Source organism: Pongo pygmaeus, chromosome 12 (genome assembly GCF_028885625.2).
Source record: "Pongo pygmaeus isolate AG05252 chromosome 12, NHGRI_mPonPyg2-v2.0_pri, whole genome shotgun sequence".
NCBI lineage: Eukaryota > Metazoa > Chordata > Mammalia > Primates > Hominidae > Pongo > Pongo pygmaeus.
This window is the reverse complement of record NC_072385.2, coordinates 116,568,387-116,588,445: the sequence shown is the minus strand read 5'-3', so window position 1 is coordinate 116,588,445 and position 20,059 is coordinate 116,568,387. Positions and strand designations below refer to the sequence as shown.

Sequence of the window (20,059 nt, the reverse complement as noted above, 5' to 3'; positions counted from 1 at the left end):
TGATCCCTTCTAGCTTCTAGGGTTTTCACTGAGAAGTCCACTATTTATCTAATAGGTTGTCCTTTATAGGTTACCCAACACTTTTACCTCACAGCTCTTAAGATTCTTTCCTTCATCTTGACTTTAGATAATCTGATGTGTGCCCAGGTGATTATCTTTTTGCAATGAATTTCCCGGATGTTCTTTGAACTTCTTGTATTTAGATGTCTAGGTCTCCAGAAAGACCAGGGAAATTTTCCTCAATTATTCCCTCAAGTAACTTTTCCAAACTTTTAGATTTCTCTTCTTTCTCACAAACACCAGTAGTTCTTAGATTTGGTCATTTACCATAATTCCAAACTTCTTGGAGGCTTTGTTCATTTTTTTATTCTTTTTTTTTGTCTTTGTCAGATTGGATTAATTTGAAAGCCTTGTCTTTGAGCTCTGAAGTTCTCCCTTCTTCTTGTTCAATTCTATTGTTTAGACTTTTCAGTGTATTTTGCATTTCTCTAAGTGTGTCTTTCATTTCCAGAAGTTTTGGGGTGTTTTTTGTTTATGCTATCTACTTCTCTGGAGATTTTTTCATCCATATCCTGTATCATTTTTAAAATTTCTTTAAGTTGGTTTTAACCTTGCTCTGTTGCCTCCATGAGTAGCTTAATAATCAACCTTCTGGATTCTTTTTCTGGCAGTTCAGAGATTTATTCTTTGTTTGGATTCATTGCTGGTGAGCTACTGTGATCTTCTGGGGGATGTTAAAGAACCATGCTTTGTCATATTACTAGAATTATTTTTCTGGTTCCTTCTCATTTTTGTAGACTATGTTAGAGGAAATATCTGGGGCTCAGGGGTGGTTTTTCAGATTCTTTTGTGCCATTGGGTTATCCCTTGATGTGGTGTTCTCCCCATTTCCCTATGGGTGGGGCTTCCTGAGAACTAGACTTCAGTGATTGTTATTTCTCTTCTAGGTCTAGCCACCCAGCAAAACTGCTGGACTTCAGACTGGTACTGGGGAATGTCTGCAAAAAGTCCTGTGATATGATCTGTGTTCATGTCTCTCAGCTTTGGATACCAGCACCTATTCTGGTGGAGGCTGTAGGAGAGTGAAGTGGACTCTGTGAGGGTCCTTGGTTGTACTTGTGTTTAGTGTGCTGGTTTTCTCAAATGCTGGTTGGGCTAGCAGTTGGTTTCCCTACAGTCAGGTGGTGGCACTTTCAAGAGAGCATCAGCTGATACAAGCTTGCCCTAAGGTCGCCTGGATAAACATTCAGGTTTCTCACACAATAGGCAGGGCCATAGAGCTCCCAAGAGATTATGTCTTTTGTTTTCGGCTACCACAGTGGGTAGAGTAACACCATCAGGTAGGGGTAGGAGTAGGTGTAGCTGAGCTCAGACTCTCCTTGGGTGGGGCTTGCTGCAGCTGAGTGTTTTTGGCTGTCTCATGGAGTTTGCAGTGGCAAGCCACTTCTTTCAAAGGGTCTGTGAATTCTTTTGTTTTTCCTGGCATGTTCCTGCAGTAGTTCTTGGAGCAAAAGTTCATGAAGTGAGCCTCCACACACTGTTCTGTCCATCCAACTAGGAGCTGCAAGTTAGTCCTACCTCCTATCTGCCATTTTTCTCTTTTTCTTTTTCATTAGATTTTCTTTTTCTCTTTCATAGTTTATTTGATGCTGAATATCCTGTCCTCCATCCTGCCTTTTTCAAATAACTTCTGAAGCAGCATCTCTCGAAACCCAGCAACTTCCTAACAGGCTTCTCTAGCTACATATTTATGTGGGCCACCTTTCATCTGAGCAGCTCAGGCTGTCTCAAAGACATAAACTCATGGCTCTTCTGGGACACATTCAGTAAGTCATAATTACACCCACTCTGAATGGAGAACTGCTCAGAATGCGAATGACTAATAGAAACTTACCCAAGAAACTGGACAAACTTTGGATTGAAATTCAGAGTCTCTAACCTCAATGGCCTAGACTTCTGCATTAGACATTACAATGTTCTTTACTATGGCTTTCAGTCATCTTTTCCTTTAAGTTTACAATCATCAATTTTCAAGACGGCAGAAATCATAATCCTTAATCTTTGTTATTTAAAAAAAGAAGGAAAGGAAGAAAGAAAGACAGAGCTCCGGAAAAGGTAAGTGGTGTAGCCAAGTAACAAGAGCTTGAAGCAGAGAAGGACTAAAATGCTAGTGTCTGACCCTGGTCCAGGGTTTCTCTGCTATTGCTGATGGGTATGTAATTTCCTTCATGTACCCATGCTCTTTTTTATGTATTTTTTTTACCATCTTCCTCTTTTTTTCTCTCACTCTTTTCTCTCATACTCTGTCAAACTGTTCTACACAGGAATATGTTTCTTTTATTTTGCATCTACAGCATATAATGCAATGTAAATTCAAACTAATTATATGCAAAGACCATCCTAAATTACCAAAAAGATGTGGTAGAATCGCTTTAAAGAAATTCAGTTTTGCTCTGCTTAGACCCATAGGTAATTCAAAGTAGACTTTCAAAATGCTCCCTAAGAGAGAGAGAGCTTTGATATAAGGTCTTAGAGATGACCACATTTTAACCACAAACCATAAGTATGGCTAAAATGCTAGGTCTGCATTTCTAATAATATTATGACTCACATGCATAGTAATGATAACATTACTGTTTCATTTTACAGTTAACAAAATGCCTTGCATACTTTATGCCATTTGAATCTCAAGCTCCCATATCAAGAGAGGAAAAGGCATCATTAATCCTATTTTACATACATACAAACTAAATGTCCATGAGGTTAAATGATTTGTTAAAAACTAGACAACCAACAGCGTAAAGAAATGATAAATATTTGAGGTGATGGACACCCCAATTATCCTGATTTGACCATTACACATTGTATACATTTATCAAATTATTATATGCATCCCATAAAAATGTGCAACTATTTTGAATCAATTTAGAAAAACAGACTACCAAGGAACGGGGCAGGACCAGGACCTGAGCCAGATCTGTTGCCTCTAAACCCTCATTTTTTTAGCAAACTACTTGTGTTCCAACTCCAGCCCCTCTCACAGTCCACTGGCATACATTTCTCTGCAAACTGGTTGCTCTTTGAGTACAAAGTAGGTCTTATTTACTCCTGTGTTCTACACAGCTCCACACAGAGACTGTGCTCAATAAATGTTCCTTGTACTGAATAAAATGGCACTGAATAATTGTATTAAATAGTACTAAAATATCCTTCTGGCCATCTTTTGGGTTAACACTGCCTCATTTTTACAAAATTTTTGAATTCACGGAGCTGAGGAATTAAGTTCTTCATATAAGGCCAAGGTCCTCAAGGAAGAAGCCTCCTTGGCTCTGGGTCTGCAGGGGGCTTCTGGAGCCTGGCATGGCTCAAACTTTCTTTCTCCCCAAGTCTTCTCATCCTCTAGGGCTTAACCAAGACCTACCTCCTTCAGGGAGACCTCTCTAATGTACTCTTCCTCTCTTCCTCCTCCTGAATTCTTTCTCATTCACATATCTCACTCTGAGGAGTGAACACTCACAACTTTAATTAAAACTTACTTTATTTTTCTCCTCAAATCCCATGGAAACCAATTTTTATCCTTCTGCCTCTTTTCAGTATAATCCAGAGCAACATTTCATGCCTAGTAGGTGCCCAATAAACACTGACTAATTCACATTAACTTGCCCAGGATTAGGGTTCTGAGTTCAATCTAGCCAGATGCTGAAGTGACTCTACTTCGAGCCTTACCCCAGAATCTCACGCCTGCTTGGCACAACCCAGAGTATATCCTCTACTTTGCTAAATAGAGAACCAAACACAAAGGACCAACATTCTGTCTCTGAGCTGCTGCTCCTTTTGATCCTTGGGCTATATGTAATAAAAGTTCCTATTTTCTGCCACCCTGTGCAGTTTCTAAACCTCAGCCAACTATAACTTAGTTCTGCTCCCAGCATAGCAAGAGTCCCTATTTCCACTGCACCTGTACACTGAGTTCCCTGAAACCCAGACAGCCCCCGTGCGGCACACTCATGCAAATGGTTAGGGAAATGACAGGAACTCACAGTACTCCCAGGTTCTTTAAATGGTTCTGCTGCAATGCAGCACTCAGCTTGCTCACTCTAGGAAATGATGGCTCAGCAATTGGTGGTGTGGAAGGAATGGCTGAGAGGCTGCAGAGAGCAGACAGAATAGCTGTAACAGAGTCATGTGGCTCACTGCCTTGGGTTCTGAATGATGAGGCACCGACAATGCTTATCACAGAAAGAGTAGGGGGCAGTGCTTAACAAAAACAACAGGATACAGCTTGCTAAAAATTTTCTGAGCCATTTCTACAGCGGCTTTTGTCTGGTGGAACCTTGTTATTTTGTTTACTCCCTAGGCCCTGTTCTCCCTAGAAATGAAACCACACATCTCTTCTGATATAGCTGAGCTGTAGCTGAAGCTCCCAAGAGAAATGGACCCCAGGAAAACAGAGCTGGCACTTAGCTACAAGAGGCCACTTAATAAACTACCTCTAAAAGCCCTCCCCTCCCCTTCCCCAATGCGCATCCGAAGTCTTTTCCTACTTCAAGGTACCTTAGGCCCTCCTGCTTCTCCAAAATATAACTTGTTTCCATGAGAGGATGTCCATAATTGTCGGTTACGGTCCCAAATGGCCCACATTTTCCTGGCCCTGCCCCACACCCTGAAGAAGATGATTATGTCAAGCCTCATCTCTCAGCACAGGATGGAGACCTGTCGCCCATGGGAAAGAGACCTAAGGCCTGTGTTGGCAAGCTAGAGTGCGAGTGCATCCAGGTCATGGGTCCTCCCTGCCCACTCTTGAGGTACTGTGACTGTGGTCCCATTTACTTGTGATAGGGCAATGAAGGCTCATTCCCTGAGGACAACATAATTCCTAGCTACTTAACAGATTTTTCTAGAATGTAAGTTTTTTCTCCTATAGTCATTTCTTGGCCATAAAAAAAAATTTCTGGTTCTGCAGACATTTATTGGGCACATATAATTACAGACCCAATTTCAATACAGCAGGGAGGTCAGAATAAGCGTTCATCATAATGCAGAACTAAAATGACAATTCGAGGTGTGCCAAAGCTTACAAGCAAGGGAGTGCCCCCCAGACCACTTGAAGAAGTTGCAGAGCAGAACCTGAGTGCCAAGGAGCAAAATTCTGAGACCTCTAATTCCAGGCTTAAGTGGCTTATGGCAACCACATCCCTCATTTTTAATTTATACTTAAATAACCTGACACTGCTTTTAGATGAACTGGATACAAGCCTAAGAAGATGCCTGTCTGAAAAAGAGCCAAGTGAGGTCAGAACAGAGCCAGGTTATAGGCCTAAACTAAGGTGACATGGTTATTAGAACAATTGTAAATTAACTGGGGCAAGGGACATCTTCACTGTGGGCTCAATGCGGCCACCTCATGCTAGCTAACAAGAAATTAACATTTGAGCTAGATCTGCAGAAATGATAGGAGTTCACCAAGCAGAAGAGAGAAATGTATCATGGAATGTTCTAGAAAAAGGACCAAGGATTGACAGTGCACATTGAGAGCTAGGCGCAGTGAGGTTGCAACACAGAGGGCACAGGTATCTGCCTTGCCACGCCTTGGAAATGTATTGTTGGTTTGGTTAGAAATTACTACAACAGCCTGCACTTTTCTATTATAGCGAGTCTCATAGTGTGTAATTACATATTTGTAAGATTTGCTCCATTTGTCTCCCTTCACCTCCACATCATTCTAAACCTCCAGAAAGAAAGAAATCCCAACTGTTTTGCTCACCATTATACTCTCAGCACCTAACACAGGACTTAGTGCTCGGTAAAGCTCACTAAATATTTGACAAGGAATAAATGAATGAATTAATTATAAATGAAGTGAGACCAGCTCTGTCAGATCACTCATTGCTACATATTAAGAAGGAATGGTTATTTGTTTGTGATTGAGCTAAATTGGGTATCAATTCATATTAAAAGTCCATCAATTGTACACACAACATCAAGTACATCATATTTGAAAATAACTATTTTATGGATTGGCTTCTCCCCACTTAGCGCCATTTTCCCCTTCTTTAGGGTGAGAATCATATGGAATATATACACATTTTTAAATTTAGATAGAAGACAGCTTCTTTAAAGTGAGTAATAAATCTCACTAATGTGCACTAAAGGTAATAAAAAATTGATTATTCAAGGGAATACAGTAAGGATATTGAAGGTCAGTCACTACACTGAATATGTTTTTTCCCAAAATTTTACTACGTGTATGAATTTAGAAATGCCAACAGATTTAAGTGGATGTTCTCAGTGCATAACCTTAGGGTACAAGAGAAAAATCTTTTTGCAGAGATGAATCTGTATTAAAGTGGGTTGGCCTGGGGAAAGGTGAGTAAGTAAAACAAGGCGGACTTCCACTGGCCTCCCTAGCTCTCTACTGTGCCCTTTGAGGTATGGGTGAGGCTCTACCCTGGGTACTTCTTAACTAGACCTAGGCACTGAAAGCCGAGAAGCTTTTTAGCTCAGCTTCCTCACCCTCCACACTCAGTCTGTGTAATGTGCTATAGAGGCTAGTCCTCACCAGAGATGTCAGCAGTATTCAGGGATATAACACAGCCTCCTTCTCAGAGACCTCCTCTGACTCCTGAAAGCCTTCTATATCTCTGTATCTCCCAGGGGTATAGAGAAGAATGCCACATGTCTGTTCTGGTCTTTACCTCTCTGGTTCTACTTGACAGTCTTTTTTTAAATTTTTATAGTAGGTGTATATATTTATGGGGTACATGAGATATTTGGACAGACATACAATGTTTAATAATCACGTCAGGGTAAACAGAGTATCCATCATCTCAAGCATTTATACTTTGTGTTACAAACAATTCAATTATACTCTTTTAGTTATTTTAAAATGTGTAATTAAATTATTATTGACTGTAGTTACCCTGTTATGCTATAAAATACTAGATATTATTCATTCTTTCTATGCTTTGTATCCATGAACCATCCCTAGCTTTTCCCTCCCACCTCCCTGGCCCTCCCCACCACTACCCTTCCCAGCCTCTGGTAACCCTCTTTCTACTCTCCATCTCCATGGGTTCAAGTGTTTTAATTTTTAGCTTCCACAAATAAGTGAGAACATATGAAGTCTGCCTTTCCATGACTGGTTTATTTCACTTATAATGACCTCCAGTTCCATCCACGTTGTTGCAGATAACAGGATCTTATTGTTTTTGATGGCTGAATAGTACTGCATAGTGTTATGTGACACATTTTCTTTATCTATTAATCTGTTGATGGGCACAGGTTGCTCCCAAATCTTGGCTATTGTAAACAGTGCTGCAATAAAAATGAGAGTGCAGCTATCTCTTTGATATACTGATTTCCTTTCATTTGGGTATATATCTAGCAGTGGTATTGCTGGATCATATGGTAGCTCTATTTTTAGTTTTATGAGGAACCTCCAAACGTTCTCCACAGTGGTTGTAGTAATTTACATTCCCACCAACAGTGTACAAGGGTTCTCTTTTCTCCAAATCCTCGCTAGCATTTGTTATTGCCTGTCCTTTGGATAAAAGCCATTTTAACTGGGGTGAGATGGTATCTTTTTGTAGTTTTGATTTGAATTTCTCTGATGATGAATGATGTTGAAAACATTTTCATATGCCTGTTTGCCATTTGTGTGTCCTATTTTTGAGAAATGTCTATTCAGATCTTTTGCCCATTTTTTAAAATCAGATTATTAGATATTTTCCTATAGAATTGTTTGAGTTCCTTTTATAGTCTGGTTGTTAGTCCCTTGTCAGATGAGTAGTTTGCAAATATTTTTCCCATTCTGTGGGTTATCTCTTCACTTTGTTGATTATATCCTTTGCTGTGCAGAAGCTTTTTAACTTGATATAATCCCATTTGTCCATTTTTGCTTTGGTTGCCTGTGCTTGTGGGTTATTACTCAAGAAATATTTGCCCTGTTCAATGTCCTGGAGAGCTTTCCTATGATTTTATTGCCATACTTTTATAACTTGAGGTCTTAAATTTCAATCTTTTAATCCATTTTGGTTTGATTTTTGTAGACAGTGAGAGATAGGGGTCTAGTTTTATTCTTCTGCATATGGATATCCAGTTTTCCCATCACAATTTATTAAAGAGACTGTCCTATCCACACTGTATATTCTTGGCAACTTTGTTGAAAATGAACTCACTGTAGATGCATGGATTTCTTTCTGGGCTCTCCATTATGTTCCATTGGTCTATGTGTCTGTTATTATGCCAGTACCATGTTGTTTTGGTTACCATAGCTCAGTAGTGTAATTTGAAGTTAGGTAATGTGATTCCTCCAGTTTTGTACATTTTGCTCAGGATAGCTTTGACTATTCTGGGTCTTTTGTGATTCCATATAAATTTGGAATTTTTTTTCTATTTCTGGGAAGAATGCCATTGGTTCTACCTGACAAACTTAATAGCTCCTCTTAACAGTGGCAGCCATGCTAACCAATGCTAGAGAAATCAGCTATCCAAATTCTCCCATTTTGCAGATGAGGAAATTTAGACAGTCCTGGAGAGGTTAACTGACACGCTATGGTACCAAAGGGAAAGGAGAACTGAGATCCCTCCCCTTGAATTCATACTCCTTTTTTCTCCTCCTACATATTATCTCCCCCCACTGGTATCCCTTTCTCAACATTTGCTACTTTGACCCTTTCTTGCAGTTTCCACTGTCATCACCTTGCTTTGGGGTTTACATTCTTTCTTGTGTTCTCAATATTTTGCCCATATCATCCCTCCCACTCCCACCAGCAGGCTCTTCTTCTTGCCTATCTAAATGTTATCATCACAAAAAAGCCAGCTCAAATGTTTCCCCTGGGAAAATCCTTTCAACGTGCTGTGGCCCAGCTTGTCCTTCCTATCTCTAGCCCCTAAAATCTGGATCCTTCTTTGTCACTTTGCATGTTCTTTCTTCACTGCAGACACTGTTATCTTTTGTCAAGGGAAATGCCTCTTCCCCACTCTTGATAAATCCTTCTGTAACAAGGAGCTTAATTATTGATATTTCTTTATGCCTTGTTTGCTTCATCTCAGGGCCAAGTAGGAAAGAACAAACTTATGATTTTAGACTCAGCTCCTCTCTTTTCTTCTTGGAAACAAGCTCTTCCACAAACAGTGGTTCTTCTCTGTTCCATGGGGACAGAGGCAACACATGGCTAAGAATATAAGTCTAATTCTGGACTTCAGTGTCAAGCGGCTCACTGAGAACTCTGCTAAGCTGTGTGTACTTCAATTTAGCTTTTATCTACTAAAAATAAAGGTAATCTATTGCCCTATATGCATTCTATTTGGCATATTTCTCAACTGGTCCAGAACTCAGGAGGATGGGGAGTCCCTCTTGATGCCACGGCATTCTGTACGGATATTTAAGTCTTGCTCTATCATTTAATTCACTGCTTTGTGTGCTTTGTCTCTTCAGCTTTTGTGTGAACTCCTCAGGTGTGGGAATGATAGAATATAATTGTTCATATCCCCCAGAGCACTCAGTTCAAAGCTTTGCACATAGCAGGTGCTCAATCCATTTCTATTCAATGAAATATTTGTTGAAAAACTCTGATACCTCCCAGCAATCAAGTAATTTTCCTTAAAGTGTTTTCACTGTAATTCTACCACCTATAAAGATCTGTAACCAAGGAAACATCTTTCCCATTCTAACTAAAACAGATCCTTTCAGTTTTTAAAATCTTCTTTCCTAAGTACTTATCCTCCTCCTTCATCACTTTTCAGATTCTCTTCTGCCTACTGGAAAAAAAAATGAAATAAAATAAAAAATAAAAACACTAGTAAGGTTTTACAGAAGGAGCAGAGGAGGCATGATGGTTCTGGTCATTTCTCATCCTCCTTGTCACTCATAATCCCTAGGAAGATATACTGCCATTTAGACACAGTGTTACCTAAGGCTGGGAGAGCTGAGAATTAATATTTTTCTACCAGCAGACCCAATGTCTATTTTATAGGGCTGAGTGAGCTTCAGACAACCCTGTGGCTTCCCAGTTACAGCATTTCCTATGCTTTTGTCTCGTGCTTCTCTGACCAATCTCCCTGTGATCAAACCCTCTGTGCCCCATTATCCAGAGCCATGCTTCTGCAGTGCCTGGCCCTGAGTGTTATTTATTACCAGCTGAATGCAATTGTTCTCTGCACTGCTTCTTCTGAGAATACACCCCCACTTCCCTACCACCACAATTATCTTAGTGACATATTATCAAACTTCACTTAATTTTGCCAAGCCTTGAGGGTCCATGTGTAGGACCTCTACGCAGGCTGTACTAGGATTTTCCTTTATAAACAGTTTAATTTCCCTAGCTCCCAATTGATCTGAAGTGCTCCCTCCTATTCATCCTCTTTTCTAACCTTAACCAACCTTATGACTTGAGTCTGCCAAAGCTAGTGCAGAATCTACCTTGGTAAATTCAAAGAGAAATTGAGAAACAGAACGTTTAAGATGCTCCAGTCTGACCTAATTCCTCCCTCTTTATTCTATAGATGAAGATGCCAAGGCACACGGAAGTTAAGTAAGTTACTAAAGTGAGCTAAAAGCAAATCTGGAACTAAACCTCAAGCCACCTGACAACCAATTGTATACTCCAATATTTTTAAGCAAATAGAAAATGCAACAACTGATTTTGACTTACCGTTATGGTACAAAAAAAGAACTCCCAAAAATGCTACAGATTACTCACAAACCAATGCCTCAAATCCAAGTTATTTGCAAATTGGAGATTGATTCTCAGTGGTTCTTATGAGATGGATATTAAACTATAACAAGTAACAAGTCTGAATGTGCTTCTATCCTAAGAGACCAATAATTCAATCTTTTAATCGTAGACAGTTCCAGTAAGAGAAACCCTAGAAGACTCCAAGGTCTTATATTCCATTAGGAATATAAATAGCAGTTACACAACTTAAAGCAAAAGGATTTCACCATAATACTAAAAGAAAAAATATGCAACAAAATATCAAGTCAATTTAATAAAAGTTATAACTCTGAAAAAAATTCAAATCTCTAAACTTCAATGAAAATGTAACGGATTCATGAAAATAGATAAATTCTGTCTCCACTGTAATTAAATAATTTGAATTGATGCAAAGAAAAGTCTGTCACTCTTCAAATACAAATTTTTTGAAGTATAAGATTTAAACATTTACCAACATGATGTAAACAAAAATACCCCAAGTTCAAAAATGTGCTTATATTAAAAATGCTCCATTTTTTTGCTGTCAGTTTCTCACCATAAACCACAAATTGTGCAAATTAGTTTTAATCAATTCAGCTGTTTTTGTCAGTAAAAGACACTTGAAAAGTCCATGTATTTATTAAAACTTATCTCATAAATTTCACACTGATAGGCAATGTTTCAATTACCAATTGTAACTACCTTCTCTATATTCAAGAGAGATAGACATAGAAAGATATATATTACCCGTGAATTTTTGCTCTCAGATTCAAACACAGCCATCTAATTTGCGAAAATAATTGTAATATTCTCCATCTAAGCTCCTTGTCTTCCTGAAATGGTAGATAATGGCAGCCCTGTTGTGCAGTACCTGGGACTGGTGCTTTGTCAGCACTAGGGAAATGGCTTGGCTGAATCACTTGGAGAGTACAGCAATTTGTCAGGTCAATGCTAATCATGCAAAGGGTTCTCTGCATGCTAACAGAGGCACTTAGCACACAAGTCACCTCAACTTTAAACCAATGAGATATAGTTTCCTACTTGATCCATTCACTGAAGAAGGTGAAGGTAGCCCAGGACCTGATAGAAAATACATTTTTAATGTAGAATATTTTAAATCTTCTACATTTGACTTTGGGTTGTAAGATTTTAACCTTGTCAGTTATTGCTTCTTCAGTAGCTATAGATAGAATGCTAATAGTGTCCAGCTCTGTTTTGAGTACTTTACTTTGCATTCATATATTTAATCCTCATTTAATCCTCAGATGAGAAAACTGAGTCACAGAGAAGCTGAGCAATTTGCCCAAAACAAGTGGCAGAATTTAAGTTCCAACTAAGGCAGTCTGACTTCAGGCCCCTTGCCCTCAGCCTACAATGCAACATAGGCTAATCTATAAGGAAAAACACAAAAAACTGCTCAAGGAATATGACACTTCAGAACAAGCTCCTCTGAGTCTCAGGACCCTCATAAATGTTTTCCCAACAAAATGTACTCTCTGTTACTCAGTCTTCATATCTGTAAAATGGGGAGAAAAACTATTCTGCTTTCATTTCTAGGAAGCTGTAAGATTCAAAGAACATAATGCATTTCTCTTTGGCAAGTGCAAAACACTGAGAAGAATAGTGTTATTGCCTATTACAGCTGCCTGCCAGATTGATTTTCTTACAGGGGTTATGCCACCTAGTTTGCAGTTATTGATAGATAACATGCATTTTTATCCATTCCCAGAAACAAAGAACACTAAGAATCATGTGTTTTCACTTGGTGGAGACAAAATATGCCTTTACTGTGGTAAGAATGCCAACTGTCGGTTGTCAACTCCCCAATTCTGTGTCACAATTTAATTCCCAAGAACAACTCACAATCCTGTAAGACATCATGCTGATTTATTCCATTAAACACATTATATTGATAAGACATAGAGCAGCAAGATGCTTCAGAAGAAAAAAAAAAACAAAAAAACACAACCCTGTAATGTTTGCTGGACTCTGCAAGAGAAAGGCAAGGTATTCTACTTCGGCCAATTTACCAAGTGATTCCAAAAGTCGATAGCTCTCAAAGAGGCCCAGGCCAACAGAAGATATAAAACCTAATCTTGCATTCAGTGCAGAAAGCACTAACCCTTATGACCCACTATATCCACTGGAGCAAAAGTCCCTTCAGTTTGAGAGCATAACCACACACCCTTTAACAAATCAGCAATATTCTTTTGAGAACTAATTCCCAATGTGCTACTAAGCTTGGAGGAAGACTGAACTCATGACCATGAGAACATTAGCCCTCTTCACCCGTGAATTTGCAAACATTTCAACAGGACATTGGATTGTCACAGAGTGTGAAATTGACACCAAGATTGAGAGGACCACCCTTGTTCACACCTGAGTTACACAGAAAATAATACCTCTATTAAGTGATTTGTTCACTAGATTCTTGTTCATTTTCTAGGCTTGTGTTTTATATTTTTGCCAATTTGTTGCTTAGATAAAACAACATGAAACTCACTGTTCAGCATTCTGTTGGAACTACAGGGTAACCTCCACTACATGATGCTATAGCTCTCTTTCTCTAAAACTTGAGCTTCCTGTCCTGCAATTGTTTTGTTTTTCTATTTTTTTGCAGCTGCATTGTCTCTTTAAAATCAGCAATGCATGCTCACTGGAGATGAAAACAATGTTACTAAATACTCTGGTAAATTTTAAAAAGCATATGCTTTCTTCCTGGAATTAAACTATAAACCAAAACCCCATTTCATATTATTATTATTTGTCCTATGAAGCCTTGTTAAATATAATGCTTTTGAAGCAGGAGGTAATATTAATTACTACTTAATGGCTTCAAGTTCAGTTTCACTGCAAAGAACACTTTCTAGAAATTATATCCCCAGCAAGGGAAAATGTTTGAACCCACTGCTATTTGTAGCTAAATAATATAGTGAAACTAAAATTGTTAAGTAACCAACAGGCATCTTAATAATCCGAGTTTTTTACCTCAAGTGACCAAGGCAAGATGGGTCAAAGTCAGAGTGGTGGTCATGGTCCTGGAAGTGGCAAGAAGGATGACAAGGACAAGAAAAAGAAATATGAACCTTCTGTACCAACAAGAGTGAGGAAAAAGAAGAAAACAAAGGGACCAGATGCAGCCAGCAAACTGCCACTGGTGACACCTCACACTCAGTGCCGATTAAAATTACTGATGTTAGAGAGAATTAAAGACTATCTTCTCATGGAGGAAGAATTCATTAGAAATCAGGAACAAATGAAACCATTAGAAGAAAAGCAAGAGGAGGAAAGATCAAAATTGGATGATCTGAGGGGGACCCCGATGTCAGCAGGAACCTCGGAAAAGACCATTGATGACAATCATGCCATCATGTCTACATCTGTGGGCTCAGAACACTATGTCAACATTCTTTCATTTGTAGACAAGGATCTTCTGGAAACTGGCTGCTCGGTCCTGCTCAATCACAAGGTGCATGCCTTGACAGGGGTGCTGATGGATGACACGGATCCCCTGGTCACAGTGATGAAAATGGAAAAGGCCCCCCAGGAGACCTATGCCAATATTGGGGGGTTGGACAACCAAATTCAGGAAATAAAGGAAGCTGTGGAGTTTCCTCTCACCCATCCTGAATATTATGAAGAGATAGGTATAAAGCCTCCTAAGGGGGTCATTCTCTATGGTCCACCTGGCACAGGCAAAAGCTTGTTATCCAAAGCAGTAGCAAACCAAACCTCAGCCACTTTCTTGAGAGTGGTTGGCTCTGAACTTATTCAGAAGTACCTAGGTGATGGGCCCAAACTCGTATTCGTATGGTAATTGTTTTGAGTTGCTGAAGAACATGAACTATCCTTCATGTTTACTGATGAAATTGGAGCCATTGGGACAAAAAGATATGACTCGGCCGGGCGCGGTGGCTCACGCCTGTAATCCCAGCACTTTGGGAGGCCGAGGTGGGTGGATCACGAGGTCAGGAGATCAAGACCATCCTAGCTAGGATGATGAAACCCCGTCTCTACTAAAAATACAAAAAATAAGCCGGGCATGGTGGTGGGTGCCTGTAGTCCCAGCTACTCAGGAGGCTGAGGCAGGAGAATGGCGTGAACCCGGGAGGCGGAATTTGCGGTGAGCAGAGATTGCGCCACTGCACTCCAGCCTGGGTGACAGAGCAAGACTCCGTCTCAAAAAAAAACAAAACAAAACAAAACAAAAAAGATATGACTCAAATTCTGGTGGTGAGAGAGAAACTCAGTGAACAATGTTGGAACTGTTGAACCAGTTGAAGGGATTTGATTCTAGGGGAGACGTGAAAGTTATTATGGCCACAAACCGAATAGAAACTTTGGATCTAGCACTTATCAGACCAGGCCGCATTGACAGGAAGATCGAGTTCCCCCTGCCTGATGAAAGGACTAAGAAGCGTATCTTTCAGAATCACACAAGCAGGATGACACTGGCCAATGACATAACCCTGGATGACTTGATCATGGTTAAAGATGACCTCTCTAGTGCTCAAATCAAGGCAATCTGTACAGAAGCTGGTCTGATGGCCTCAAGAGAATGTAGAGTGAAAGTAACAAATGAATACTTCAAAAAATATAAAGAAAATGTTCTTTATAAGAAACAGGAAGGCACCCCTGAGGGGCTCTATCTCTAGTGAGCCACAGCTGCCATCAGGAAAATGGTTGGGTGATTCCTTGACCCCTGAAAAGGATGAGGTTGGGGGAGTTGCCCAGAGGAATCCCTGTTCCCATTGATTTTTATTAGCAAAACATCCTGCGTCTTTTGGAGTACGATGTGTAAGTGCCCATTGGGTGGCCTTTGTCAGTCACTGTGCAGCAGTCTGTTCCCAATAGAGTGTGCTCTTTAACAAAAATAATAATAACCATCTGGGTTTCTGTCCATTTGTTTATTTGATTTTTAATATTAGGATGCTTTACTTATTCACTGCCTAACATCAAAGGGAAAATATGACCAACTTAATTCCCGGTGGTGTTATTATTGACATTACCAATAGCATATAGAATAACTATAAAAAATTCAAGATGTATAAGCCTAGGTGTGAATCCTGATAACTTCTCCCCTGTATGATGCTGAGAAAGTCACTTAACCTCTCTGAGTTTCAGGGTTGACTTACGTTTTAAGTGAGATAATGCATTTTAAATACTCGCCACAAAACCAGATACCAGCTGAGCTTTCAACAAACAACACCTGCTGTTATTGTCATCCTCTGTGGTCACTCTGATGGCAAAGCTGTCTTGAGAGATAGCCTAAAATAGTTTGTCTTAAACAAGAAAAAGGGCTTAATGTAACAGGAAAAACTAAAACATTATGATAGTGACTAACATGCATTTGCCCCCTGCTTATTTCCCTAGGGAAAACTAAAAAGTTCTTTTGCAGTTGGTGGTCAATCCTACATAATAAAAATATGGAACTTTACTAGGGAGGCTGTGAGCCTTCCATGAAGGAGAAGGTCTGAGCCACCAAAGCCCAGCTGCCCAAATTACAAGCAAGCCAACTGGTAGGAGAAGAAGCAGGGGAAATTGTGGAATAACACATGCTGTGAAAATCTAACATTCATATAAGGCTGTAGTCTAGAGGAGAGTTACCAGCCTTTTCTATGCTTTTTCTAATCACCTCGCTTGATAGAGAAAACCTTTGCCCCAGTGGATTCTATGAAAAGGTTCAGAGAATGAATGTTTTACCATGGCTGTGTAATGACTTTTTGTCTGGAGACAATGGTTGAAGAACCCAGTCTAAACTAAAATCAAGTCTATTTTCAGGGATAAAACATGGTGAGCTCCAAAAACCTCCAAGTATTTTTCTGGGGAACAAAAGACAGAGTTGGAGATATTCTTCACTGGCTCATGTATAGACAGATATGCACACTTTCTGCTATTTGTGAAAGCAATTCTATGTGCATCATCCTATGTCTGTGGTGACCCGTGGGTGCAGTGTTTTTCTTCTTCCAAGCAAAATAATAAGAGTAACATTTACTAAGCACTTATGATACGCCAGGCACAAAACCCTTTAATGAAACTGGATAGAATTTGATTCTGAGCGAGCTTAGTCATAATACAATGAGCTCTCCAACAGCCTCTGCAGTAATTCTGTTTTTTCCTGTCAGATGTCAATACATGTGAATGCTCTCCAGGTTCTCATAGGGCTGGAAGCAGACAGAAAGGATTCTGCAGCTTTACCATCAAACAGTCTTCAGTTTTTAAAACAAATTTCAGATTATTCTTTTTTTAACTAAGAGTTCTCTGATACTACACCAGCAGACATCCTTCTATTCCACTGCAATCATTACCTTGATTTTCTACCCTTTGGTGTGCTGCAGTATTTGTGTCAGCAAGTTCTATGCATTTGAAAGCTCATGAAGGGATTGTCATTTTACGCAGTGGACTTGCTCCTCCTTGCAATACTGACAGCTGACTTGAGTCCTGGCTATAATTAATAACAACTTGGTGGTGGCTTTCCATAGTGCATTTCATCTCCAGATTATAAAACACTCTGCAGAAATTTTATTAAAGTCTCTCCCCATAGGATGAAAATACTTTAGAAGTATGAGAGGTTAAGTTACATGCCCAATAAACAGTAATGAAAGAAACAAAATTGAAATTAGGTCCTTCTGGGCTTAAGCCATTGCTTCTATTCATGGAGTCACAATGCCTTCCCAAGAAGGAAGAAGCATGAAAGCAATATGTGTGGAAGCTCATAGCACAGAACACAGGTGGGAAGAACTGTAGTATTCTACTTTTCTTTGGTCTCTCAAGGTCTGTTTGTGGCTTTGAACCAGACATGTTATTCAAATGGGACTACTATTATTCTAATTATTGATGAAGGATCTCAGCAAAGGATTAGAGAGTTGTTACTACTTCCAAGTTTTGTGGTTTACTTACAAAACAAGGAGTTAGGTCATTCTTGTTTCAAAATCAACAGTAATTAGGGAAATAAACTTATTTTGTGTGTTTGAACTGGACAGAAATTTTAAGACCTGTGTTACTATAGGCCCACTGAAACTGCAATGACTCCAAACTCTCCTTCTTTTTCAATCTCCAGCAACTTGTTCCCAAAGCTGGAGAAGACACTCCTGAGGGCTATTTAGGACGACTTATGACTCAGCCCTTTGAGCAGAAAGAGGCCAAAAAGTTCAGCAGAAAAAGCCCTGAACTCTTGGAAGAGCTGGCTTCAAGCCTGGCTTAGACCTGGCCTTCTGTGGGGCAGGTTTCTTAATCTTCCAATGGGCTGTCTCCTGGAGGTGGGATGAAAGTTCTCTTCTGACTCAGCTCCTAAGGGCTGTTATGCATATTAGATCACCAGAATTAGAATGTATCAAGCTGTTCTAATGAAAGTGATAGTTACCAGAGATAATTTAAAATACTTGGTGAAGATCAACAGATAAATTTTACTGAGCATGCAGTAGGTTCAATCCACTGGGTACCAGAAAAAAAAAAAAATCAAAGTGTGAAGCACAGTTCCTGCCATTCTGTATCTCAGAGGCTTGCTTTATATAATAGACAAGCACACCCAGAAAGGTAACTGAAAACCAGCTTACGTTGTGTAGAATTTGAATGCAGACCTAAATGCTGTAAGAGAAATATGTGGAAGAGAGGACTTAGAAGGTGTAAAAGAGTTTACAAAATTATAGACGAAAAAAAGTTGGGAAGGGAATCAAGAAGGATACTTAAGCAGAGCTGAAGAATTCAAAAAACAAGTCTCTTTAGGGGCATTTATAGAAAATATTTCTTGAAGAACATATGGTTAGCACAAGAAAAATGTAATAAATGAAACAGAAAAGAGAGAGATGGAAGGCCCAGAATGTCATGTTATGATTCAGGCTCCATTCCATATAAACAAACAAAACTTGCTGAGAAAAAACAATGAAAAGGAAAACCTCCTATTTGTGATGTAAATAAATAAATAACCTAGGCAAAGCACTTATCAATAAATATCCAAAATCTCCTGAACAAACCATATGAAATATTTCTGAAGGGCACAAAACTAGACTGTATAAATAGAAAGATAATCCAGGTTTTGGAGTAGGAAAGCTCAATGCAAAAAAGTTGCCCCTTCCCACTAAGTTAAATTATAAATGCGTGTGATTTCAGTAAAAAATATATATATACACACATATATACACATACATATATACATATACACACACATATACACATATGTATATATATACACACACATATATACATATAGGTATATATACATATATACATATATACACACATATACACATATATGTATATATACATATATACACATGTATACATGCACATATATACATATATGTATACATAAATATATACATATATACATATAGGTATATATACATATACACTTACACATATACACATATATACATATAGGTATATATACACATATACACTTACACATGTACACATATACACATATAGGTATATATACACATATACACATATATACATATAGGTATATATACACATATACATATACATATATACATACATATATACATAGACATATATACATGCATATATACGTACATATGTACATATATGTGTATATATACATATATAGGTGTATATATACATATACCATATACCATTTTTTCTGAAGCTAAACAAGTTAATTACAAAGTTTTATATTAAAAATAATAATATAACATCTTGAGTTAGGTATATTCCTAAGTTATTTATTTATTTATTTATTTATTTATTTTGCAGCTGTTGTAAAAGAGGTCGAGTTCTTGCTTTGAGTCTCAGCTTGGTCGCTAATGTGGTTTGGCTGTGTCCCCACCCAAATCTCATCTTGAATTGTAGTTCCCATAATCACATGTCCTGGGAGGGAGAGGTGGAAGGTAATTGAATCATGGGGCCATTACCCCATGCTATTCTCAGGATAGTGAGTTCTCATGAGATCTGATGGTTTTATAAAAGGCTTTTCCCCCTTTGCTAGGCACTTCTTCCTGTTGCCTTGTGAAGGTGTCTTGCTTCCCCTTACCCTTCCACCATGATTGTAATTTCCTGAGGCTTCCCCAGCCATGCTGAACTGTGAGTCAATTAAACTTCTTTCCTTTATAAATTACCCAGTCTCAGATATTTCTTCATAGTAGTGTGAGAACAGACTAATACAGTAATCTGTTACTTCAGAGAGTGGGGTACTGCTATAAAGATACCCAAAAATGTGGGCATGACTTTGGCACTGGGTAATAGGCAGAGGTTGAAACAGTTTGAAGAGCTCAGAAGATGGCAGGAAAATGTAGGAAAGTTTGGAACTTCCTAGAGACTTGGAGAGCTCAGAAGACAGGAAGATGTGGGAAAATCTGAACTTCCTAGAGACTTGTTGAATGGCTTTAAACAAAATGCTGCTG

At 38.9% G+C, this 20,059-nt stretch overlaps 1 pseudogene; it reads left to right on the top strand.

Annotated features, from left to right (window-relative positions):
• The first annotated feature begins 13,701 nt into the window (after positions 1-13,701).
• On the top strand, positions 13,702-15,352 carry LOC129030429 (26S proteasome regulatory subunit 4-like; annotated as a pseudogene).
• The last annotated feature ends 4,707 nt before the right edge of the window (positions 15,353-20,059 follow it).